Raw genomic sequence first — 27,748 nt, 5'->3', positions numbered from 1 at the left:
CTAAGCATATTTACTGGACTAGGCAATAGAGAACCATGCTGTTAAAACACTAAACTAGCCATCGAGTTGCCTCTTCCAAAATGTCATGCAGGTGGAGTCATACAGTATACAGCATTTGCAGATTGGCTTCTTTTTAATAGTAATATGCATTTAAGTTCCTCCATATATTTTTATGACTTGATAGCTTATTTCTTATTAGCACTAAATAATACCCTTTGTCTGGATGCACCACAGTTTATTCACCCATTGACCTACTAAGAGACATCTTTGTTGCTTGATTTTGGCAATTATAAAAAAGTTGCTATAAATGTGTGTGTGCACGTTTCTAGATAGACACAAATTTTCAGCTCAGTTGGGTAAATAGCAAAGAGTGCAACTGCTGAATAATATGGTGAGAATATGTTTAGTTTTGAAAGAAACTGCTAAATATCTTCCAAAGTGGCTGTACCACTCTGCATTCCCACCAACAAATAATAAGAGTTCCTGTCGCTCCACATTCGTGTCAGTTATTGGTGGTGTAATGTGGGTGGGTGGGGATTTTAGTCATTCTAATAAATATCTTCTAGTATTTCATTGTGGTCTCAATTTCCAATGAACTGAATAAAAGTGATCTTTAACATGTCTTCACATACTTATTTACTACCTGTATATCTTCTTTGGTGTAGGTATAAGCTCAGATCTTTTGCCCATATTATAGCAGTGTGATTAGTTTACTAATTGTTGAGTTTTATACATTTATAATACATATTGAGTAATATTCCATTCTCAGATATATCTTTTGCAAATATTTTCTTCCTGACAGTGGCTTATCTTCTTGTTCTCTTGACCTCATCTTTTATAGAGCAGAAGTTTTTAATTTTAATGAAATTCAGCTTACCAAGTATTTCTCTCATGGATTGTGGTTTTAGTGTTGTATTTTAAAAGTCATTGCCATACTCAAAGTCATCTAGGTTTTCTCCTATGTCATCCAAAAAGAGTTTTATAGTTTTTGCATTTCTCATTTAAACCATGATTCATTTTGAGTCAATTTTTGTGAAAGGTTTGAGGTGTGTCCATATTCATTTTACTACATCTGGATGTCAGTTGTTCCGGTGCCATTTGTTGCTTTTGCTCTTTTGTCAAGAGCAGTTGACTATATTTCTGCGGACTCACTCTGTTCCATTGATCTAGTTGTCTGTTTTTTCACCAATACCATTTTTTTTCACCAATACCACACTCTCTTGATGACTATAGCTTTATAATAAGTTGTAAGTAGGATGGATAGTGTCAGTCCTCCACCTTGTTTGTCTCCATCGCTATTGTGTTGGCTGTTCTGTTTTGTTTTTTGTTTGTTTGTTTTTGCTCCTCCAAATAAACTTTAGAATTAGTTTGGTAATGTTCTCAAAATATCATGCTGGGAGTTTGGTTTGGATTGCACTGAATCTCCATGTGAAGTTAGGAAGGACTGCTATCTTGACAATATTGAGTCTTCCTCTTCATGAACATGTGATATCTATTTATTTAGACCTTAGATTTTGTCCTTCAGAAGTTTATAGTTTTCTTCATATACATTTCCTGCATATTTTGTCAGATTTATACCTAAGTATTTCATTTTGGGGGCTGTTAATAAAAATGGTATTGTGTTTTTAATTATAAATTCAACTTTCTCGTTGCTGGTATAAAGGATATTTGACTTACTTCTGTATATTAACTGTACCTTGCACACTTGCTATAAATCACTTACTAGTTCCAGTAGTTGTTATGCCAGATCTCTCAAATTTTCTATATAGTTAATCAGATCATCTGCAAACAAATAGTTTTATTACTTTCTTCCCAATTTGTATGTTTCTTTTTATTTTATTTTACTATTACATTGGCTAAGTATTCCTATGTGGTGTTGAACAGTAGTGGTGAGAGTGGTGAGTGTTGCTGTGCTTCTGTTTGCACAGAAGGCTTCTAGTTCTTCACCTTTCAGTGTGATGTTAGCTGTAGGTTTTTTGTTTTGTTTTAGATGTTATTTTTTTATTTTTATTTTTTATCCTCATATGAGGACATTTTTTTTTTTTCATTTTTTGTTCAGATAGAGTGGGAGGGGGAGAGAAGAAGAGAGAGAGAGAGAGAGAGAGAGAGAGAGAGAGAGAGGGAGAGAAGAAGAGAGAGAGAGAAACATCGACGTGAAAGGGACACATCGAGTGGCTGCCACCCACACAACCCAACCAGGGCTGGGGACAAACTGCAGCCGAGGCACATGCCCTTAGCGGGAACTGAACCCGGGTCTCTCTGGACCGAAGGCCGTCGCTCTAACCGCTCAGCCAAACCAGCCAGGGCTAGAAGTTCTTTATCAAGTTGAAAAAGTTCTTTTTTATTCCCAGAGAGGAAAGTTTTTATCTTGAATAGGTGCTGAATTTTGTTGAATGCTTTTTCTGCATCTGTTGATATGATTATGTGATTTTTCTTCTTTAGCCTGCTGATGTGATGTATTACATTTATTAATTTTTAAATGTTGAATTAGTTTATATACCTAGTATAAATCCAACTTGTTCCTGGTCTATAATTCTTTTTATATATTGTTGAATTCAACTTCCTAATATTTTATTGAGGATTTTTAAGGCCATATTTATATGAGATATTGATCTTTAGTTTTCTTGTAATGTCTTTGTCTGGTTTGGTATTAGAGTAATACTGGCCTCATAGAATGAGTTAGGAAGTATTTCTGCTGTTTCTATTTTCTAGAATAGATTGTAGAGGACTGAGATAATTTTTTCCTCAAATGTTTGGTAGAAATTACCAGTGAACCCATCTGAGCAGGCCTGGAACTTTCTGTTTAATTATTGATACAATTTCATTAACACAAATAGATCTATTAAAATTACCTATTTATTTTCATGTGAGTATTGGCAGATTGTGCCTTTCAAGGAATTAGAATATATCATCTAAATTATTGAATGTGTGGGCATAGATATGTTTATAGTATTTCTTTATTGTTTTGTTTTGTTTTTAATCCTCACCCGAGGACATTTTTGCATTTATCTTCAGATAGAGCAGGAGGGAGAGAGGGGGGAAGAGAGAGATAGAGAAACAATGATGTGAAAGGCACACATCAAGTGGCTGCCACCTACATGACCCCCACCCGAGCTGGCGACAAACTGTAACCGAGGTACATGCCCTTAGCGGAAATCGAACCGGGGGGTCTCCAGTCCCCAGGCCAATGCTCTAACCGCTGAACCAAACAAGCCAGGGCTCTTTATTGTTTTTTTTTTTTTTTTTTGTATGTGCCCCTAGTGGGAACCAAACCCGAGACTCTCTGGTCCACAGGCCAATGCTCCAACCGCTGAGCCAAACAAGCCAGGCCTCTTTATTGTTTTTGATGTCCATGAGATCTCTCAATCATAAAAAAAGTTTATTTTGATAAATGTTTCAATGACCTCAGTTATTGAAAATTTCCTATGGTTTAGTAGTTAAAGTAAGGTCAGTCATTGGAAGAGCCAAATAATATAGTACTTCAAAAGAATGTAGTTCTATTACTCGCCTGGTTTACATAGATTCTCAAGATACTTTGCCAATTAAGTTTATATAAATCTTCTGTAAAGACCTCACAAAACAAGTGTTGACAACACTACAAATAAAAAGTACCATAATAAATTTTAAAAATACAATATACCTGAAAATATATGTATGTGTATTTATATATGTATACATCTAAACGTGTGTATATATATATATAGAGAGAGAGAGAGAATTATATATATATTATTCTAAAACATCATATTTATTTTACTGAAGTTTCATTGTTAAAAATAGGAATTCATCTACAGCAGTTAGTTTATGAGCCGCTAAAGTTAATCAGTCACACCCAATTTAAGATCTAAAATAGGATTTCCCTAGTATATCATCTCTATAACTCACTTCTCTGAGAGGATTAATGATATGCAAACTGGAGATGGCAGAAATAGCATTAAAAAGAAGGAATTAAAACTTCAATTAGGAAAGCAAAGAGTAAAAGAACATACAACTATTATAATGAATACACTTCTCTTGCTTTATTGCATTGTATTAAAGTTTTTAACAAGTCTTTAAAATTAACTACTATTTCATTTTTAAAGAATTAGAAAGTAAGATACTCATTTTACTAAATGTTACATTTCTGTCAGTATCATAGGTATGTGGCAAGTGTTAATATAGTTTCAACAACTTACCATTGGGATACCATTGTATCCCATTTCAATTGAACAGTGTTAGCTTTTTACATTTTTGTATTTACATTTTTTTAAATTTATAGATACTTAAGAAATATATGTGAATAAATGTCACAACTCATACTAAGCTTGTTATATTTAAGCAATATTATATTTTAAAAAATTAAGGCTACTTTGCTTGTCCACAGAATGATTTTTTTTCTTATGAACAGGGAACGTACATTAATAAGTATTAAAGAGCCTAACAAAAAGAGTCAGTAGACATCTGTGAATTACTGCACCAGATTACTAGTTTCCACTCTATTTTTAAAAAATTTTTTTATGAGGGCCTTCCGGTGAAAACTGAAAGACCTACTAGACAGATTCAAAAAGGGCTGTAAGCACTTCCACTTTATTTTTTTAAATGTATCTTTATTGTTGAAAATATTACAGATGTCTATCCTATTTTTTCCCGCATTGACACCTGTTACAAAAGCATTAGTGAAAGTTAAAGTTGAAATATATCTTACCTGTCTATAAGTCTAATATCTTCATTTTGCTAATAAAAATCTAGGTCCTAATTGTTATCTGCCCAAGTTGCAAAAGCAAATAATAATAGATTGGAAATACAATTCTGATTTCCTAACAAAGAGTAGATAGGGGCCTAACACATTAATATCTTTTCTGATATATGTTTAAAACACTCTATCACAGCATTACATGCATGCAACATATATATGTATTATATATACAATATTTCCATCATAAGCATATTTCTTTAAAGTCTACTAGATTTCCAGCTCCTATATAGAAACCTTTTCATCAACACTTAATATTACAAGTAACTACGTGTTCTCCCCTGAAAGGCAATACCTTTGAATTCTCAATGTGAAATCCCAGGTATTATTTAAATCCTTCACTGTATAATAAAACACACCCCCTTTAAAACATAAATAAAATTGTTTTCTGTGCTATAGTTCAAAGCCTGTTATTGTGTTCATTGCTCCTCTTTGGTAACTGTTCTTGAAAATCTCATGATTTTTCCTTTTGCTTGTTACAGTAAAGCCCCTTATTCACCACTGAGAAGTCTATATTCATTGCCCCTGAGAACATTATTTCTCTGAAATGTTCTGCTGAAAATGGATTCTAATGACCAAGTCATTTGGAGAAAACTGCCTATTATGCTTCTGTGGAAATCCACAATGCACAAAAGTATATTAAAGTCTGAGAAATATTCCAAACTTTGCTTAACCTAGAATTTCCCAACTAAATGGACTATTGAAATTTTTAAACACCTTCTGATGTTCTGGGAAACACGATTCGTAAAACTCTTCTCCAGTGACTTTTAGAATTAAGTCTGCTATACACACCAGATGACTTTGGCTTCTCTTGAAACTACCAATGTTAAAGTTGAAAGTAGTGGAAATATGTTGTTTTTATTACTCTATAATAACCTATTACACAAAGATCACAATTGGTTATGCATTCCACTATTAAATTGTTTCCATTTGGGGGCTATTGTGACCTTCTTTGTGTATGCCTTTTGTTAGACATTTCTAACTCATTTCTCTTGGAGTATAATTGTAAGGTAATAGGGTTGGCATAGATTTAACCTTGACATATAATTCCAAAGACTTTTCCAAAATGTTTGTGCTAGCATATTTGTTTTTCTAAAATATTTCAAATCACTCTTAGAAATTATTTTAATTCTAGATCTTCCTTTTGTCCACCTAGATGAAAAGAAATGAGATGTGAGCAGCTGCTATATTACTGCTGCTGCTTACCAATGTTGAGCAGAACAGTTATTGGATGAGTAAGTGACTGAATATTCATATTTCAAGAGAAAAAAATATTAAACTTGAGGTTCCAAAATTTCTTACTAAGTCCCCTATTAACAGTATAATACAATGTGAATTAGTATGCAATATCTGGTTCAGAAAAAGTGTCCTTTTTCAATTATGAATTTACCCTAATGATAAACAAATCACATAACTTTATAGTTTTTCTCTGAGATACATTCCTCTTTTGACATGGGAGAAACAGTGACTATCAATTTAAACTTCTTAGAGCCTTTGTACCTATTTTAAACAACAAAGGTCTTAATTAATTGTTTAAAATAAAATAGACTCTTAGGTATGGTGGTGAATAATTATAGTCTCTAAATAGAAAAAAAGGAAGCAACTGCTCTCTCTCCTCAGTCCCTAGGACGGAATTCAACATTGTACTTTTGTAATGTTTGCTGATAATTAGTAAAGCAAGATTTTACTATAGAAAACTTCATTTCTCTGAAAGATGGCTTGCCACGGGGAAGCATTACACTTTATTTGAAAGATGATGGGATTTCTGAACTTCCATTTGACCTGTTACCTCATAGTCCTTAGGTTACTCCAAATTTTCTAGAAGTGAAAAATTAGCGAAGAGTCTGAGCCTAAGAAAACAATGACAACATCAGCAAAGCAAAATAAACAACAACAATAGAGCACTGCTATACTTTGGTGGTTTTTGTTTGGTTTTTATTTTTTAAATACATTTTATTGATTTTTTTTAGAGAGAGAGAAGTATTGATGTGAGACAGAAAAACATTGATGTGCTGTCTCTTTCACACCCCCTACTGGGGATCGAGCCCACAACCCCGACGTACCCTGACCAGGATTGAACTGGCACCTCTCAGTCCATGGGACAATACTCAATCCACTGAGCCACACTGCCCAGGTGGTAGATGTTATTTATATTCATTGGAACACCAAAGTCTTAAGTTACTGTTATATTTTCCTACCTGCACTTCTAGTGCATTTCAATGTTGAGTGCCACTGGATACTCACTTGTGAATATCTTATTTTTCTCATAATCATATTACTATTAATTATAGAGACTTGCTGAACCTAGATGTTCACTGGAATGACCTAATCTTATAACGTGTAAGCTGCTCCGCTTCTGGAAGACATAGGCTCAGCTGTTTTTTGAATTATGAGCCAACAGCTAGAATGACCAAGTTTCTAAATGAAGCATATGCACCTTTTTTTTTTCCTTTTCAAACTGTAGGAAAATGATTGTCTTCATCAGTTTGGGCTGCTATAACAAAAACGCCATAGATAAGGTGACTTAAGTGATAACCAATTCTGACGGCTGGGAAGTCAAACATCAAGGTACTAGCAGATCTGATGTCTGGTGAGAGCACTTTCTCTGGTCCATAGATGGCAGTCTTCCTGCTATAGCACCGCATGTGCAAGGGGATCCAGGAAGCAAGCTCTCTCAGGTTTCTTCCTATAAGGGCACTAATCCCATTTTAGGGCTCCATTCTCACAACCTAATTACCTACCAAAGGCTGCACCTCCTAATGACCATAATATCTCCATGTTATTAGCAGAGAGTAGTCATCAACACATGAGTATTAGGACACACAAACATTCAGTCTATAACAATAATTTCAAAATCATTTCTGTTGTGTTATTGTTGTTATCAAGAATGTAAGCCAGGTAAAATAATTCCTGGCAAAGAAGATGATTATCTATAGGGAATTTTACCTATCACCTGCCATAAAGGATAACGAGTACTATTGTGTTTCAACAGAAAACGCATACTTAGCGTCCTCATGGTGAAACATTGCATAAACCTGCAGAAAAAGATTTTGTATTTCTGTTGGATTTTTGTCAATGATTTAATAATATTTCAAGAATTATAGGTGGACACTGACTCTAAGGACCTCTAAAACAGTGGTTCTGAATATTGACATATAACCTGTTTAATTTTTTTAAACAAATTTTTAAAAAATTAAATTTGAGCTTCGGGGATTGGGTTTAGACGTGGATATTTATAGTTTCCTGGATGAGTCTAAAGTGCAGTCAGGGTACACAACCTTTATGCTGATGGCCAGAGTTCTGTATGAAAGAGTTAAATATTAAAAAGTCACAAGATAATTGACTTGTGTTTAAAAAGCAGTTTTAAGTATTTTGGACTTAGAAATTATAAGTAATAAGTCATATAATAAGAATATACAAAGAGAGAATGTAGAATTCTAAAATATGTATAGAATTTTGAATATTTCTAAATTTAAAAATGTATACATAGCCTTGGCTAGTTTGGCTCAGGGGTTGGAACATCAGCCCATGGACCAGAGTTGCAGGTTTAATTTTGGTCAAGGGCACATACCTCAGGTGCAGTTACATCCTTGGGCCTGGTTGGGGTTGTGCTAGAAGCGGCCATTTGATGTGTGTCTCTCACATCGATGTTTCTCTCCTTCTCCCTCTCCCTCCCTCCCTCCCTCCTTCCCTCCCTCCCATTCTATCTGAAAATCAATGAAAAAACATCCTCAGGTAAGGATTAAAAATTTTTTTTAATGTATGCATAAAATATATATATAAGAGATACATACATGTATAAAACATACATAGATACCTATGTATATATATGTATAAAATATGTGTGTATTTAGTATAAAATATACATATTTGTGTAAATATACATGTACAGTTCAAATACAACTAATAAAGAAAATGGTTCCATATAAAAGGAAACTCATTTTGGTGAAGACTCTGCTGGTTGCAAATATTTGGTTGCAAATGTTGAGAGACCAAAGAAAATAATCATGCAATAACATAAGCAGATAGAATGTACCTGTGTCATGTATGGGGTGAGTGTTTGACTATAATATGTACATGATATTAGCAAAAGAAAATCAAACCTATAATCTGTGAAGTCACAAACAGGGTCTGGGAGAATGAATTCCAAACAAAAAGGAATAGAACTTCCAGAGGGAATATTTGAATCATCCCTTTAATCACCAGGTTGACTGGGGAAGAGATGCATAGAAACTTTTAATGACAACTTATGATGAAAGAAATCCCAGAAGGAGCCAACATCTTTATTCAGACCAGGCTGGTTCTGTACGTAATTAAGAAAATCTATTTGCTTTTAACCACAACTGATAGTAGTTTAAGATTATTAAGGAGGATGCTTATGTAAGGCTTAGATTATTTAAATCTCTCAATGTTAATATACTTTAAATACGCATTAGTGCAGAGATTTCAGCAGTATATGACACATACATTCAAAGAAATAGGTAATTTGTATCAAACAAAAAACCTGCGGCAACTGCAGGGTACAATGGAAATGCACAGAATGGCCACTGAGCCTGGTTTGGGGGATGGGGGATGTGAAGAAACAACTCAGCTGAAACTCAGAAGAAAAAATGTTGGTGTTACTTAGTAAAAAGAAGGATAACTATATTAAAAAACTCCGAGAATGACTTGAATATTTTCAAAGATTAGATGTTTTCAACACACAGGAAAATAGGCAGAGACTGTGACTCAGTTTACCGAGAGGAGAAGCAGAGAGGTAATGGGAGAGTATTATTTATAGTATTTATAGTATGGTAAAGCTTTTTAATGTTGTCCCAGGATTGAGAAGTCAATAAAAAGGTGTAAGAAGAAGACGTAATAAGAAGTTGGTTATTTCAGCCTGGCCAGTTTGGTTCAGTGGCTGGAGCGTCAGCCTGCAGACCAAAGGGTTGCGGGTTCAATTTTGGTCAAGGGCATGTACCTGGGTTGCAGGTTTGATCCTCAACCCTGGTTGGGGTCTTGCAGAAGGCAACCAATTATTGTCTGTGAGACACGTTGATGTCTCTCTCTCTCTCTCTCCCTCCTTCTCTTCCTCTCTCTCTAAAAGTCAATGGAAAAAATTTCCTTGGGTGATGATTAATAAAAAAAAAAAAAAATGTTGGTAATTTCATGTACCTTAAAGCTTAATCGAAAATTTGCTAATTTAAAAAAAAAAACACATCTTTTTGTCAAGAAGCAAATTTTTGTCATGCTTTAGTTAATTATTCTTTGGAAAGCCTAGCCATTCTGCACAATAACCTGAAGCTTAGATTGCATTGTTTTCTGACTAGAAGTTAATGGGCTTGAAAGTTAACAGTAATACTACAAACCCACCTCCTTAAGGAGTGGTTCAGAAAGTATGATACTGGAATTAACTCCATCAGCATCCCAAGGGAACTTGTTAGAAATGTGAATTCCCAGATCCCACCCAAATCTACTAAATTGACCTTGATAATTCTGACGCATGATAAAATTTAAGAACTACTGCCTTAAGGGAAAAGCATGAGTCAAATGTTTCAGTCTCTCTCACTTATGATTTTAACATAAAAATAGTATCCTTTTTACTCCCAAGTTAAATCGAAATTTCTAATTCTAAGTATCTATGTGCTTAAATAATAATTTAACATAGTATGTTATATGTTTTCATGTGTTAAAAATCATCCAGTTTGCCGGATAATTACTCTCACACATACCTGTTAAACACTCACTCTATAGTTACTTTGAGTAACTTGCACCCTCCAGTACGTAGATAAAACTCTTCACTGCAGCTTTAAAAATGTGCTATTTTGAACTAAAATCTATGTCCTTGCAACTTTCAGTTACTCGTGCTAACTTGGCTCTGCGGATTATTCATAAAATAACAAGTATTCTTTCCACAGAGAAGCCCTTGAAATATTCAAACATGGCTGTCATATTCCCTAAAATGTTCTGTACCTCAAGCTGAAAACCTCTAGTTGTATTCATCACTATTCATACAACTTGGCTTCCAGTCCTTTGCCTTCTTACTTTACTGAATACAGTCCACGCTGCTCCTTCCCTGTGAAGTGACATGATCCCTGTGATCTTCCCAACTAAACTCCAGCTTCCTTCTGGGTATGACATTTGTATCAGAGTACTTGAGTTTTTAATAATAAATTAGTTCCTTTTCTCTCTCTCTCTCTCTCTTTTATTTTTTATTAAAGATGACTCTTATTAGGTACTCTGGAGTCAACAATCTAGGATCAGATTATGTGTTTTGTTTTTTTCTGGGTTATTCTGGGAGCAGGGTGGAGATGTTCTTTCCTGCCTTGTTAAGTCAGGCAATTTTATCACTTAAAATTTTGTGAATTTAATGGACCCTATGTATTGAGAGTTAAACCAGTATCTCACTGTTTTTTGTTTGTTTGTTTGTTTTTGGTGGTTGTTGTTTTGTTTTATTATTGTTACTGTAATTTAGAAGTATTTTATTGTTATGGCATTAACCCATTTCTTTTTGCTTGCCAACTTTTATATAACAAGAGTAACATCCTCAACATAACATTATTTTTACTTTGTGCAACATAGTTTAATGTCTGAAATGAGCCTATTCCAATAAAAACACACCGAAATACTCTCAGGTCTAACTCTGCCCTGAAGTTAAAAGTGATTAATTGAAAGATTTTGGCAGATCTCTGCTCACTACCTGAGCAGTTTAATTTGGAACACATGTATTTTTTATTTTTTTAATTGAATTTATTGGGGTTACATTGGTTAATAAACGTATGCAGGTTTCAGGTCTAGAATTCTATAACACATCATCTGTACATTGTATTGTGTGTTCACCATCCAAGTCCAGTCTCTTTCCATCACCATATATATTTCCTTTATGGTCTCCTACCTCCATCCACTCCTTTCTCTCTGGTAATTATCATACTGCTATCTTATTAAAGATTAAAAATTCATGTTTTATTTATTTTTGCCACTTATATTTATGTTATTTTCAAATTAATGTATCATTTTGTATATACTTATCAAAGACAATGACCATGATTTAGAAAATGTTGACATAATTGTAGACACATTGAAAATAAGAATGGTTATTCAAATAGGTGCAAGGACACTTAGTTGTTCTAGAATCAACCCATGTAATTCAGCATTCCATAACAATATTATAAAATGTGGAGTGATTACCTTCAGAAGGTGACCTTTAGTTAATCAGACCATTCTGCTTTTTTATAGATGCTCAGCTTGTAGGTGTACAAAGCATGTTGTTCAGTAATTGATTCTAAAAATTATTCAAAAATAAACTTGAACTCTTATTTGTGTTTGATTAATCCTTTCTTTTCTTTTTATGAGAAGTGAGGAGAGGGGAGAATGGGATTCATTGAAACCATTACATTTTAACTTGATTCAAATGGGGATGTTTAGTCTTTATAATCCCCTTTAGTCTTCTGGGGCTTTTACATTTTACCAATATTTTTCTAAGGTTTTATTCTCTTAATGAAATTCCAAGCAAAGCAAAAGAATACTGAAGATTTTTTCTTTCTGCATGGCAATCATAATGAAACAGCAGGCCTCTTATCTGCTAGATGTTCCCCAAATGTAAGTCAAGTTATAAACCAATAGGTAGCCAATGAGGTTTATGCTCAACTCAGCTTTCATTCATTAGAGTAATCTTATACAAGCCACTATAAGAAACTGTCATTGCAGTCTTTTATTTAGGCAAAATTTGAATTACTTTTTTTCATTTAGACATAAAGCAGTCACAAGAGTGAAGGACACAGAAAATGTACAGAGTTCCAAACTCTGCATTGCTGCATTTTATACATCCACACTGCCGCATTTCTTCATGGATTTCCTCAGATTTGGGGCATCAGTAATTAAGTCTCTATGGATACATTAAAAAAAAATTTCTATCATAAACAAGTTATTACTTTACAATATCCAAAAAACAGTCATCTTGGTAATTCACAAGATCACATTTAATGCTAAGATATTATTTACACACATGGATTTAACCAAATATTCAAATAGACTTTATTCCATGTTACCATAGACATACTTCATCTTTCAAAAGCATTGTCATTTTCCTAAAAGGAAGTGTTTGTTAAGTGCGTAGAAATAAAGTTTTGAACTCTAAAAATAGATAAAAATCAATAGCTTTCAAATTGATAAGCATTTTGAAAAAATATAGGGAAAGCAAAAGAGGAAAAATAAAGCCCCAGGCAAAATACATTTGAATTAAACCACAAAGATTGCCAGAAATTCAGCACTAAAAAAGCAATAAAAAGGGAATTACATTTGAGGCAATGTCAATTTTCAAAGGCACCCCACAGAGCCATAATGCTTTAAAAAATAATAGCATGCTCCATATTCATTATGCCAGAACTGAAAATTTTATAAATGCCCTATATATCATTAGTGTTGCCAGTGGAATACAAGGTCAGGACATAAATGAGTAAACAAATACTATTTTCAAAATTTGAATTTGAGAAAGAAGAGCAAAAATAAAGGGAGAGGCAAGAAGGGGAAAAGTGGGGAATGAGAGAGGAAATATAAAAGTAATGCAGTAATATGTGAGGTGGAAACAATGTAAAAAAAAGAAAAAAGAAAAATTGTGAGAGTATATACTCTTAATCTAGGTGACAGAGGTTTTGGATTTAGCCTCAGAAATTAAATACATAAAGCTTGTATTTTGATAATGACTGAGTAAGAATACATTGAATTTATTGAATATTAAGGGAGAGGGGGAAGAGAGTGTTAAATATTGTATCTAGCGCCTACCATGACAATACCCTGAGGCTAATAACAGATTCAATTTCAGAGACCACCTGCTTAACATGCCGTAATTTTTTTAAAAACAGTGATTACATTTACTTTTTTTAACCTACCTTCAGGGTTCTCTACTTAATGTAACTCTGAAAATTTGTGATGTAAATTAAATTATGAAATTTTGTGAAACAGAATCACATAGCATGAAGTTGGTATTTCAAAGTTAACAAATCCAAAGCCCTGTTTTTTGTTTGTTTTCTTGCAATTTTTATTAATTTATTTTTGTTACAAATGTTTCTGCTTTTTCCCCGATTGACACCCCCACCCCAGGATTGTTGTCTATGTCCATTGGTTATGCATACATGCATATAAGTTCTGTGGTTTATCTCTCCCCTAACCCACCACACCCTCTTCTGAGGTTTGTCAGTCTGTACCCTATTTCTATGTTTCTGGATCTATTTTGTTCTTTAGCTTGTATTGTTCATTATATTTCACAAATAAGTGAGATCATGTGATATTTGTCTTTCTCCAATTGGCTTGTTTCATTTAACATAATACTCTCCAGGACCCTCCATGTTGTTTCAAAGGATAAGTCATCATTCTTTCTTACAGCTGCATAGTATTCCATTGTGTATATGTACCACAGCTATTTTATCCACTCATCTTTTGATGGTCACTTGGGCTGTTTCCAGATCTTAGCAAATGTAAATAATGCTGCTGTAAATATAGGGAGATATATATATATATATATTTTATTGGTTTCAGGCTTCTTAGGCTATATTCCTAGAAGTGGGATCACTGGGTCAAATGGCAGTTCAACTTTTATATTTTTGAGAAAACACCATACTGTTTTTCATAGTGGCTGCACCAGTCTGCATTCCCACCAGCAGTGTACTAGAGTCCCCTTTTCTCCACACCCTCGCCAACACTTTTTGTTTGATGATTTATTGATCACAGCCATTCTGACAGATATGAGCAAAACCTTGTATTTTAGAATCGAGGAGAGTGACTGCTTAGAGGTAGAGTTAACCACCATTCAAGAGACACAACTATTTCATAACAGAGCCACCATGACAAGGTGGGAATTCTATTAATTAATTAATTTATTTATTAATTTATTAATTAATTAATTAATTTATTTATTTATTTTTATCCTCACCCAGGAGAGAGAGGAAGAGAGAGAGAGAGAAACATCAATGTGAAAGGGACACATCGAGTGGCTGCCACCCTCGCAACCCAACCAGGGCCGGGGACAAACTACAACTGAGGTAGTGTCCTTAGCAGGAACCTAACCCGGGTCTTTCTGGACTGCAGCCGATGCTCTAACCGCTAAACCAAACCGGCCAGGGCAAGGCAGGAATTCTTGTTGCCCCACTCCATGCTACACAAGTACTATCATCTGTCTTTTCTGCATTCTCCCCTGATAACATTTCCTGATAATGAACCTAATGCTTTGTGCCTGGCTAATGATCATATATGAATACATTAAAGATAGATGATAGAAGATGATAGATAGATAGATAGATAGATAGATAGATAGATAGATAGATAGATAGATACAATGCATTATTATACAGACTAATATAAAAAACAAAAATTAAGTATTTAATTTTTCTTAAAATTTATTTCTCCAATTTTTTATACTGAAGCTGAAAATGTTTTTTATTGATTTTAGTAATATTAAAATATTTTAATACTTTAAGTAGATAGTTGAATTTTCTTTGTTTCTTTTTCACTGTAAGTATTTTAACTCATATTAGTATATAGTAATGAATCATATATGAAAGTCATTAACACTTGAGCTCTACTTATTACAGATGTTTTTCCAATCTGTCAAATTAGCTTTAAAGGCTTTTAGTAAAGAGTATGTTCAGTGATGAAAAGTTAAAATATTTATTGGTAACATTAAATTCCTTTATGTTTTTAAAATATTTTATTCTGTTTATATAGAAATAATTTCTAATATTTTAGTGATTCTGAGACGTCTTATATATCAAGAGGTTTTATTTATTTATTTTTCCTATTCTGGCACTATGCTAAAGAAAAAAAAACATTCTGAAATATTTATTATAGAATTAATATAATTTCATGGTTTACATTTACACTTATATGTATAAATATACATTCCAAAAAGCCAAAATACATTTTCTTGTTGCTTTTTTGTTGAGTTTTGGGTCTGGAATCTTAATTTTCATTTTTCAAATTATGAAGCAGCTTTTCAAATATTATTTAAAAGTTATTCATATTTCCCAACTTCTTAAAATGCTATTTGGTCCTTAATTAAATTGCCAGGTAAACATGAATAATACAGGAGATAAAATTCTAAACATTTTACAATAAACATTGTATGAGCATTGACCAATCAGACGATCTGTTGCATATATTTATCAGCTTACAATGAGCCCTGCTAAACTCAGTCTAGAATTTATACTTTATACCATTGACACATCTGCTTATTCTGGCCTTAGTTCAACAGTTCTATTTATTATAGCTTTATGATATTTTTTAATATCTGAGTGGGCATACATCTCTCTTGTTATAATTCATTTCTCAGAATTCTTTCTGCCTATTGACACTTTCTTACATGAACATGTTAGAATAATTTGGTTAAATTACAGAATGATGTATTGATGTATTGCATTAAAATTAACTTGTTTTTCCATCAAGTATTTGTTGGCAGTCATATTGGTGTTATTTTGACAGTAATAGTGAATTTAACTTTTTCCATTAAATAAACAAAATTTCTCTTAATTAACTTCTCCTTTATATCTCTTAGTCATGTTTCATAGTTATCCTGTTACTGGTGCTGCACATTTTATTAAATAGATTTCTAAGGGTTTTATACTATTGTAAATTGGCCTGTTTTAATAACTTTTTAAATTATTCCTTGAAAGTGTATGAAGATGATTAGTTTTTTGTAATGATTTTTTCGCTTGTATTCTCCTATTGGTTCTCCTATATTTTCAGTTGACAATCTTGTTCTCCATGAAGAAAATCTCTTCCAAAAAGATATGATTTTTCTGCATTAACTCATTAATTCGTTTCTGTGAAGATCTGCCTTGCACAGCTTAGTTAAATGAAAACACATGTTTATCTGACAACACACAGAGCTCTTAAAGGGAGGCGATATTTTATACCTTGAACCTGAACTATATCCATTTTTATGAATCCCTGAATTAGAGTATGTCACGTGGTAATGGTTGTTTATTGTTCTTTATAATTTCAACATTTTATTTATTTTTTTTTATTTTTATTTTTTTTTATCCTCACCCGAGGACATTTTTCCATTTTTTGTTCAGGTAGAGTGGGAGGGAGAGAGAGGAACAGAGAGAGAGAGAAACATCGACGTGAAAGGGACACATCGAGTGGCTGCCACCCGCACAACCGACCAGGGCCGGGGACAAACTGCAACCGAGGTACGTGCCCTTAGCGGGAACCGAACCCGGGTCTCTCTGGACCGCAGGCCGACGCTCTAACCGCTGAGCCAAACCGGCCAGGGCTAATTTCAACATTTTAAAGACTTTCATTACATTTGCTTAGCCATTAAATACGAGATGATCATCATGGGAAATGTTCATAGCCATGTGTCCCCTTCATGTTTCCAATAGAACTACATTATTTCAACATTGCAAAAGATCATGTCCACTTATTTTGTTTGAAGTGTACAAAGGGATAAAATAGTATATTATCTATGACATGAATATTTTTATTTTAAGCTCTTCTCCCAACAAATGTCTCACAAAACACTTGCCTTTGAGAAAGCACTAAAAACGTGCAGTAGCTTTTACTGATTATCACCCATTTAGCAAGCTTGTAAATATCTCACTATGAGGTGCCTTCAAAATTACCATTTAACTTTGTATTTGATACTGATTTACTTTTTAGTATGTACTGACTGAAGCATTGCTTCAGTGGTTAGTTTCTGAGTGTTTGGATACCATAGGAAATTGAATGGGTGAAATTACATGTTACTTTGTCTCAAAAAAAGAGAAATAGATATACTATGTATCCTAGACTTGAGTTGGTATGGATTAAATTTAATACAACTGTGGCATCAAAAGATACAGATTTATATTTTTAATATGCTATAATATGTGAGTTCCCATACTTAATGTGTTGATGTTCTGTGGTTGCAAATTCAAATGATTCTGAAAGCTAAGTCAGTGGTATAAATGTATGGACTAGCCCTGATGAGTACTTGAGAACCTTGATTACTTAGAGGAAAAGAGATATCAGTAAGCACCCTCTTTATTATAGGCTTGAAAATATAAAAACTTAATGGCTTATCCTAAAATTAGACAGAGAATAAGGAATTTATAAAGTAAAAGTGAAAATTAATATACTAGAGAAAAACGATCAGAAAGGTAAATATTTCCAAAAGCGGTTTCTTTACTTGCTAATGAAATGTATAATCATTTCAGAAGGCTGACCAATAAACTATGTGAACAATCACAGGAAATATCAGGAGAAATGCAAAGAATAATAGGCAAGTCTTACTGTGATTCAACTGCAAAATTTAGAGAAAATTGGTGATACCCTAGAAAAGATGCAAATTTTCAAAATCAACTCACATGGAACTAGAAAACTTATTCTCCGGCTATTATAAAAGACTTTGAAACAGAGATCAGAGATCAACATTGAAAAAGGCACCAGAATGGAGCCATCTTTCTCACTTCTTAACAGTCAAAGTTTGAAAAACCAGATAACACCAGTAGTATTAAAATAATTCAGTTTTTTATTTTGGTGTGAAACAATTTTTAAATGTTGAAATTAATTCAAATATTGTAAAATATTCTGGGCTTAAAGTAATTGTTCAAAGTATATTTGCACTCATTTGAAATGTCATGTCATTAGGACCCTGAGGGCTGCTAATTGGTTACTGAAGTGTGTTCAGAAATCTTTGAAGTGTATATTCTTGTAAACCTATCTGTCTAACAAAATGTGTGTGTGTGTGTGTGTGTGTGTGTGTGTGTGTGGTGTAGAGAGGGGAAAGTAACTTAAGTAATTTTATGCCTAGTTATATTTTCATATTACATGCACTTTTTTTTGTTTGTTTACAATGTGTATGGACAAGATTCTATATTGCAAACAAGCCCTTGTTTACCAAATTGTTATATTAGCTCTATGGTCTTGATAAATAATAAATGGAATATTTTTTGCAGTGGCCTCTTTGTGTTATTTTCTGTATTGTCTGCATCCCCTGAGAGAAGCGTGAGGTCTGTTTCCTACTTCTATGTATGTATTTGGCCTTTGGGAAGGCAAAGACAAAAGATTGGCTGTGTTTCATTTTCCAGATAGTGCTGGATTTATCTGGGTTCTGTTCACTGACAAAGAGAATGCCTTTACAAATTGGCCTTTGACTAACCAAATGGCAGGCCAAAAATAAATGAGAATTAAATTGTTCTGACTGGGTATTGCCTCTGATCTGCTTCATTAGCACAGGGCCTTCCCCCAGTGGTCCTTTGAACTCCTGGTTTCACTGTGATCCATTAATATTGTGTCAGTTGTGATCTGCCCTACTGGAAAGTTTGCTTGTTAAAAGCATTTGGTGCCATTGACCCAGGAAAACTTATTTTGTGTAAACTCCAGCACTGTGAGTCCTTGAGATGTTGGCATTAGATGAGGAGTGAGTTAATATCCATCTCTACAAGTTCAGATCGCTTCCTAAAGTGCATTGTTTAGAGGGCAGGAATGAAAATATACACTAAAATACGCTTTTCAGCTTACTCAACCTGATTTTACATTTCAGTCTTGGAATTTTAATTCTCATTTTTGAAAACAATAAATCCCATGGCTATAATTTACACAGAATAATTTTGTCTCAAACAACAAGGCTTGTTTATGCTTAATTCACAGCAATGTGTTCAAATATTGGCCATTTAAATACCCTAGGGCCCTTTTAATCAATTTATTTAGAACTTTCAGTCAGATGGAATGTGCTTCAGAAATTCATATGAATCTACTGTACAAAGTTTGTAGAATTTACATTACAAGCTTTAATAACAAACAGAACACGTGCAAATTTGGAAGCATGGGAGACGTTGTTCAAAGTCAATTTTAAAATATTTATATTCAAGCTAAAATATAATTTAGAGACAAAATAAAATTAAATATATCACACAAAAAATAGTAAAACTTTGAAAAATGGATTGTTTTTATAATAATTTTAGGGAAAAATAGCAATCTGTGGTTTTTAGAATGAGCCTCTTTTGTAGAATTTTTTTGTTTGCTACCTTATTTCAGTACCTATGAAGTCATGGACAGCAGATGGTCAACTCAGCCCCTCCCCCCTTCAATTTCTCATTACATAGCTCTGTGCACAGAGGGAAAATACCTCCTTAAACCCTCTAACAGCCAATGTATGCCCTGCAGCATGAGGCTTAATTATTTATGCAATCTTAAGACACACATCAAATATATTCAGAATAAATCCTTGCAAATTTGCCATAAAACATAAATATAATAAAAAATGTAAGTAAAATTGTACCTAACGGTGCTTGAAATAAATTATATCTGAAGGGGCATCAGAACCTGACACACAAATAATCTCAGGACTGTTATTTCCAGACATGTTGTTCAGTGAGTGATTTAAAAAGAGAATATTTAAAGTCTCATGTGGAACAGCACAGAAAATATCACTTTGAGGAAGAGTGGTGTAGTTCTCATAATTGCAATGTGTGTCATTTGACTTTTAGAAAAGTTATAATACCTTTAGGAATGCACATATTGTCTTTTCCATTTAGTTATATCATTTTTGATCTCCTATAATCCCTTACCATTTTCTTAAAATATACAGCATAATCTTATCTTTCAACAAATTTGTTATATTCCTAAAACCAATACTAGTTTTTTTTTTCTCATAACACACACTTGTATTACATCAAATCTAAAGTATCTTTTATTCTCTTAAAAGTTCTTCCCAATTTAATTATATTGTATGTTCTTACTAGGCGATTTTTTTCTATTCTTTCATTTTTCTTAAATAAATTAAACTTTCTTAAACCCTGCTTCTATTCTCATTTGTATAATTTTTATCTTTGGAAATTAAAGGACTTTGGAGTTGACCTACCCCTGTCTTGAAGAATGGTGGTTGTACCATATCCAAATATTCACATTTGCAAGTTTAGGAACAAATAAACAGGAATGCAACCTTATTATATTTGTATTGTTATTAGATTTTAATAAACATTTAAATACATCTAATAGTACAGAATATATCATAGAAAGTCTGGGTCCTAAACCATTTAAAAATGCATTAGCATTTTTCTTGGTTTGTTTTATATTTTTGTTAAAAATTGAGAAAGAAACGCAGATATACCTAAACACCCTTTGTCCATTCCCACACTCTTCCCCTCTTCAGAAGCCATTTTCCCTATGGCTACACCTCTTATAACACAGGTCTCTTTACAAAGAAGGAGACACACTGAGTTCTGATAGTCATGTAATGCATCTTGGGGTGATATTCATGGTCCTAATTCAGTTATAATCTCAACTTGATATGCTCTAACCAGAAAGCTAAATCAGTAGGTTAACCACCACCTGCAATACCTTATGTAAAGCCATAGAGGAAAGTAGATTAATATGTAAGCAAATTGGTTGATAATTTATAACAGGCACAGAAAAGCAGAAAACACGAGTATTTTCTATAGTCTGCAATTCTCCACTGGTGTTGTACCTGGTGTTATTGTACCTGGTGTTATAACATATTTCCTCCACTATCTGATGTTTTCTGGATCCTTCAACAATGCCCCAGCCATCAGAGTTCTGTTGTTATTGTTGTTTTCCCCAGTATGGTGGGCTCACTTTTTTTTTTTTTCTGAAGTTCCTGACTCTTTTGTGATTGTTTTCTCTGCCAAGTTGCCATAACTTTTCATCAATATTTACCAATACATGTGAAAATATTATGAGTTAGTCCAAAGATTTTTCTGAGTTCAAGACAGATGCCTGTGCCCGTAACCCTATTCTTTTGAGAATATTAATCAATCTCTCAATTTTCTTCTTGTTTTAATTGCATAAAGATATATAGTTGTCAAGTGGCAATTTAAACATTCAATTCAATGGAAGAATTTTTTGTATATGCCTGAGTAGAAGCAGTCCTGCCTGGAATACTAAAGTAGCGGAATTTGAGGAAGCGAAAATTCGTGAGTAGGTTATTAAATGAAATAGTAGTAATACTTCTCCCATTTTTATCCATTTGTTCCTTGGTGCTATAGCACACCATTATATATTGCTTACCAATTTGTCATATCTATCTCATCTTGTACCATCAATTCACAAGCAGTTGTTTGTACTAGCTGGCAACATAACTAAGTACTCAACAAAACTGTACTATTGCACTTATCTGTAAAGCCAGATGCTTCTGGGTATTAGGGTCTGTGATAAGATTAGTGAATTTTATAGTTGTGTTAATTACTTACTTCATATGAAAATGAGTTATTTGGTCCAGAACCAATATTGTGTGGGATATATAGCCGTGAATAAGGCATTTGGTGAATCAAAAGAAGGTGACAATTTCAGATATATTGCTGACAAGAAAGGTACATTCATACCAGATTACTGTCTGTTCTAGTGTGGAAAATACCTACCAATTCCACGATGCAATGTAACCAGCATAATCAACCTGCCACAGGCAATTGGCTGCCCTCTGGGTACACATGCCATATCAGAGATTCAGAATTCATCTTTGCTGTTGGCATAACCACAGTACTTTTCAAAGGTACTGGTAATCAGCTCATCAGTGCATTTATAAAGACACTCTGGTCTTTCGGAGGCATCATGAAAGAACCTGAGTATGTAGTTTACATAAGTCTATTCTAATGATTTTCTTCCAATTTAATTTTTTGCACTATATCAAAGAAGTGTGGGACTCTTGACATTATTTAATATAGGGTACTATTAAGTAGTCTAGTTTTGATCAATAAATCAAGCAAAAGAATCAATTATCATATTCCGAAACTAGCCTAATAAATCCAAAATACTCATAATCACACTAGTATTGATAAATATGGCCTAATCTAAAATTATTTGGTTTCATATCTAGTCTGTTACTCTTAGAATTTATGCCTACACATACTCTTCAGGTTTTTACTGGTATAACTATCAACTGCTTGACATTATTTTGGTGTGTTAGTTATTTCATTCTCAGATTTTGTGCTTGTTCTCCCTAAGGCGTGCTAGATCTGACACTAAGGGGCAGGAATGGGGCAGGGAAATATTGGCATGCCATTGTTAAGTAACTTCTGCAGGTGAGATTATTATAATGACTTCAAGCATGGCAGAGTACTTTGATCAGGCATATAGAGTTGATTATACTGACATCTCAAAGTATCCATTCTAATTTTAAGAGATCTGCTTCATCCCATTGGTGTCATATATAAGAGAAGTTAAAAAATTTAGTTTATGTTGTAATTCAGCAATCTGTAAGATTAAATTCTGTGAGTAATGTTTGGCTACATCAACCTTGTGTCTGCAAAGTATAAGATATTATTTTAGGACAGTTATATAACCTCTTTGGTTCTCTCCTCTGAGTCCATGAAGCCCTTACATTATAATTTTTACTATTTATTCCAGGTCAGCCACTGCTCCAACCTTATGTGTATATTCTTCTTTTCCTTCAGACTGTTGTATGGGAGCAGCTACTTTATCCACAAAGACTTGCCTTCAACTGGCACCTTATTCTACATGATCTCAGGTGATAATTTAATAATTCATTTGCCCCCCACATAATTGTGGATTTGTCTCACAGATGAGGAACCCAGAAATTAGAGATTCTGTATGTTTTATAATGGGCTTCAGCAAACTTATGGGAGCTTTGCCTAAAGATAATAAACACTATTTTTATTATATTCAAAAAAGGCCGCTGGTATGGCTCAGGGGATTAAGCACCAACCCATGGACTGAGAGGACCTAGTTCTACTCCCAGTCAGAGCACATGTCTGGGTTTCAGGCTAGATCCCTAGTAGGGGGCATGCAGGAGGCAGCCCATTGATGTATCTCTCTCACATCAATGTTTCTATCTCTCTCTCTCTAAAACAAAAACAAAACAAAAAAATCAATAATACATTGAAAAGAAAACAATCTTGCTCTCTACTCTGGAGAGAAAAAGTACCTCTAAATTCCCAAACTGTGCATTATACAAACATATTTGACAAGATACTTCAGAAAAAGAAAGCAGTTTATTCCTTGCTCATAAAATGTGTAGAAACATCAAAAACCTATGGAGATCTGCTTTCCAACAATGACAGTATAGTTTTAGATACAGTAGAAAGTTCTTTGATTTAATAGTCCAATGTAGCTTCAGACTTTTAAGCCTCCAGACCTTCCAATTATTTTGTAAGCTTCTAATACATATATTCAAGTATTGGTGCTTGGAACACCAAGAATAGTTTGTTTCTTGCCTGCAACAGTATGTGTCTTAAGTCGGTGTCCTTGAAATAGGAGCTGGGATAGAGATTTTGGTACAGGTGTCCAACTGGAGCATTCTCTTGGGTAAATCACATTTAAGTAATTCAGGAAGCAGGATCAGGCAGAGGAAGAAATTAAACTACGAAGAAGCTGCAACAGAGATTCCCAGACAATCCCACAGTGAGCTCTGGGGCTGGGGTGGTCTTTCAGTGATGGCCCAATTTGAGACAAGTGCGGCAGCCTTTGTATTCCTGCTATGCCTAGCTCCATGTGTGGCTGTACCTAACTAAGTAGGGTAGGCAGTCTGCTCATTGCCCTAGTGGGATATAAGCAAACATGGGAACTGGAACGTATATGAGGTTTATGCTTTCTGCTGTGCCATAGGTTTATTTATTTTTTTGTCTTTAAGGCTATCTGTGCCTCTGTAAAATTTATTTTTCATAATACAGTTCAATGGATTTTGGAAATTGTATAGAGTCATCTAACCACCTCCACAATCATGCTGCAGAACAGTTCCACTACCCTAAAAAAATGTTCTCATGCTAATCCTTTATAATCAACCCCTTCATCCATGGCAAACACTAAACTATTTTTTATCCTAGTAGTTTTCCCTTTTCTTTTTTTTTTTTTTTTTTTTCAAATCTTTATTGTTGGATGTAAAATGTATTACAGATGTTCCACATTTTCCCCCCATTGACCCCCCTCCTCCCCACTCCCATACCCCTCCCACCTTTTCCCACACTATTGTCTGTGTCCATTGGTTATGCATATAAGTTCTTTGGTTTATTTCTTCCCACCCCCCCCCCCCAACCCCTTTCCCTTTGAGGTTTGTCAGTCTAGCAATGAGTTTGTGCTTCTTAATCCCTTCACCTTTTTCACCCATTCCCCCAACCCCCTTCCCAACTGGCAACCAATAAAATGTTCTCTGTATCTATGAGAATGTTTCTGTTCTTCCTGTTCATTTTGTTTGTAGATTCCATTGTTGATAGATATGTATTCATTGCCATTTTGTTTGTTCATACATTTTATCTTTTTCTTCAAAAAGACCCTTCATCATTTCATATAATAACGGTTTGGTGGTGATGAACTCCTTTAACTTTTTCTTGTCTGGGAAAGTTTTTGTATGTCCATCGATTCTAAATGACAGCTTTGCAGGATAGAGTAATTTTGGTTGTAGGTTCTTGGTTTTCATCACTCTGAATATTTCTTGCCACTCCCTTCTGGCCTGCAAAGTTTCTTTTGAGAAATCAGCTGACAGCCTAATGGGTACTCCCTTGTAGGTAACTAGCTGCCTTTCTCTTGCTGCTTTTAATATTCTCTCTTTGTCTTGAACCTTTTGCATTTTGATGATGATGTGTCTTGGTGTGGGCCTCTTGGGGTTCATCTTGTTTGGGACTCTCTGTGCTTCCTGGACTTGTATGTCTGTTTCCTTCACCAAGTTAGGAAAGTTTTCTGCCATTATTGTTTCAAACAGGTTTTCGATTTCTTGTTCTCTCTCTTCTCCTTCGGGCACCCCCAAGATGCGAATGTTGGCACGCTTGAAGTTATCCCAGAGGCTCCTTACTCTATCCTCATTTTTTTTAATTCTTTTTTCTTTTTGCTCTTCTGATTGGGGATTTTTTACTTCCTTATATTCCAAATCGATGGTTTGCTCCTTGGATCTACATACTCTATTATTGAAGCTGTGTAAATTATTCTTTATTTCAGTTAATGCCTCCTTTAATTCTAACTGTGTATCCATGATTTCTAACTGGTACTTTTTTATGCTCTTGATGCCCTCCCTAAGTTCACTGAGGTTCTCACTAAGTTCATTGAGCATCCTTATAAGCAGTATTTTGAACTCAGTATCTGTTAGGTTGCTTATCTCCCTTTCGCTTAGTTCTTTTATTGGGGTTTTGTTCTGTTCTTTCATTTGGGACCTGTTTCTTTGTATCCTCATTTTGGCTGCCTCCCTGTGTTTGTTTCTGTGTATTACTTAATGAGAGGTATGGGGCTCGCTGAGACCCGGTGCTGCTCGTTTGAAAGAATTTAGGAAAAACCTGAAGCAGGATCCAAGACAGGCCAATCCTATGGTTAAGCAAGTGGCAACCGCTTGAAAGTTGTGTGGGGCGGGGCCTCAGGGAGTCAGCAGGGCGGGGCTACGAGTGTGAGCCAGGTTGCTGGAGTCCCAGATATGGCTTCTGTCTGCCGCCCCCGGAAGGGCTCACCAAAGGAACAAAGGCCTCTGACAGCACGTTTGTCCCCGAGGAAGCCCCCTCTCCAGCTCTCGCTCCAGTGCCAAACAGCTCAGTTCTTCCCTGTGTGTCTCTGGTGCCCCTCGAGCTGCCTCCCTCCGAGCTTAGAGGGAGAGAGTCCGATAAGTCCGTGCGCGGGCCCTTTAAGGAGCTTCCTGGGGCTCTAGCCGCTTCAGCTTCCCTGAGCCTCAGTTCCCGCTGGTTTTTCCAGCCAGAAGTTATGGGGACTTCTCTTCCTGGCACTGGAACCCTGAGCGGGACACCTGGTGTGGGACGGGGACCCCTCAGTCCTCAGGAAGGACCTTCCCAGCCGCGGGATCCTCCTGATTTTTATCCACCACGCTTGGGTGTGGGACCAGCCCGTTTCGCCACTGCGCGCTCTGCTGCCGCTGCGCCGCCGCCCCCCCTCGCGCCGCCGCCCCTCCTACCGGTCTGGATGTAGCTGCTTTTTTTTTTTTTTTTCCTTAGTTCCGTAGTTGTACGACTTCCATTCAGCTTGATTTCAGGCGGTTTTGAATGATGGTTGTTCTGTAGTTTAGTTGTAACTTTGATGTGGTTGTGGGAGGACGCGATACCGCGTTACCTACGCCACCATCTTGACCGGAAGTCTATACGCCACCATCTTGACCGGAAGTCCCCTTTTCTACAATGTTATATAAATGGAATCGTCTTGTATGAAGCCTTTTGAGTTTGGCTTCTTTTGTTTAACACAATGCGTTTAGTTTTAAACACTAATCAACAATTACCACCTACCTTGTTTTTAGTTCTCACCCAAAGCAGATTTTGAGACAATTCAAAAGCAAGTAGTTGATGTGAGCCGTGATCCCAGGAAGGGCCAGTTAGGGGAATAAAGACGTGAGAGAGAGAAAGGAAGGAAGCCAATACAATTTCTATTGTGAACGCCATTCTGTGTTGATGTCGGTCAGTTGTCAGCTGAGTTTCTGGGAGGCTTTCAGAAATTCAAAGCATTGGCAGATGGCATCTGGTCATAGTTTTAAAGTAATTTGCCTGTGATCCAGGAAACTGGTATTTTCTGCCAACATCCATGATACTGAGGGGGACAAATTTGTGAGCTTGCATGTTGTGTAAATTTTCAGATACTTCATAATTTATGACATCGGGAATATTTGGTACTGTCACTACAGCTGACTCTCATACCCGTGAACCTGATGACTAGACACTGGAACATTACATCAGTCTGTTGTGTCTGCCATGGATCCTCCTGGAAATGACAGCTGGTTACTGGAATGCTAATTATGGAAGCATCATCTGCCTCTAACACTCAGTGTATCTACATTGTTTTCTGGTAGCAATGAAACCAAGTGATAGTGATTGGATCTGGTTTCATTGTCTTGCAATATTGAAGAATGAGTTCACAGATGAAAGGGCAAGCAAAAGGAAAGTTTTATTTGAAACAATAGACTCCCCACAGCTGGGAAGAGACCCAAGTGGTTGCCAGTGGGGCTCTTGTGTCTACGGGTAGATATATGCCTTGCTAGCCTCCAACTGGACCTTTCAAGGAATTCTGCCTTAGCAACATCCATACATTTTAAAGCTTATGTTTCCTGCCTAACTGGGTTCAGCCCTAGGTCATCTAACTCTAAATTTATATTACCCTTCTGGAAAACAG

At 35.0% G+C, this 27,748-nt stretch overlaps 1 protein-coding gene and 1 non-coding gene across 2 annotated transcripts in view; one reads left to right on the top strand and one right to left on the bottom strand.

Moving 5' to 3' along the window:
• The window catches only part of FSTL5 (follistatin like 5), a 700,938-nt gene that overhangs the window by 58,521 nt on the left and 614,669 nt on the right, over positions 1 to 27,748 (top strand). The gene's annotated exons all lie outside the window — the stretch shown is intronic.
• Positions 4,499 to 4,561, bottom strand: LOC118616647. The gene has a single exon (XR_004956633.1). It is a non-coding gene; the product is annotated as a U7 small nuclear RNA (small nuclear RNA).

Source organism: Molossus molossus, unplaced genomic scaffold (assembly GCF_014108415.1).
Source record: "Molossus molossus isolate mMolMol1 unplaced genomic scaffold, mMolMol1.p scaffold_m16_p_4, whole genome shotgun sequence".
NCBI classification, from domain to species: domain Eukaryota; kingdom Metazoa; phylum Chordata; class Mammalia; order Chiroptera; family Molossidae; genus Molossus; species Molossus molossus.
Note: the sequence above shows the minus strand (reverse complement) of the source record. Positions and strands in the feature narration are given on the sequence as shown.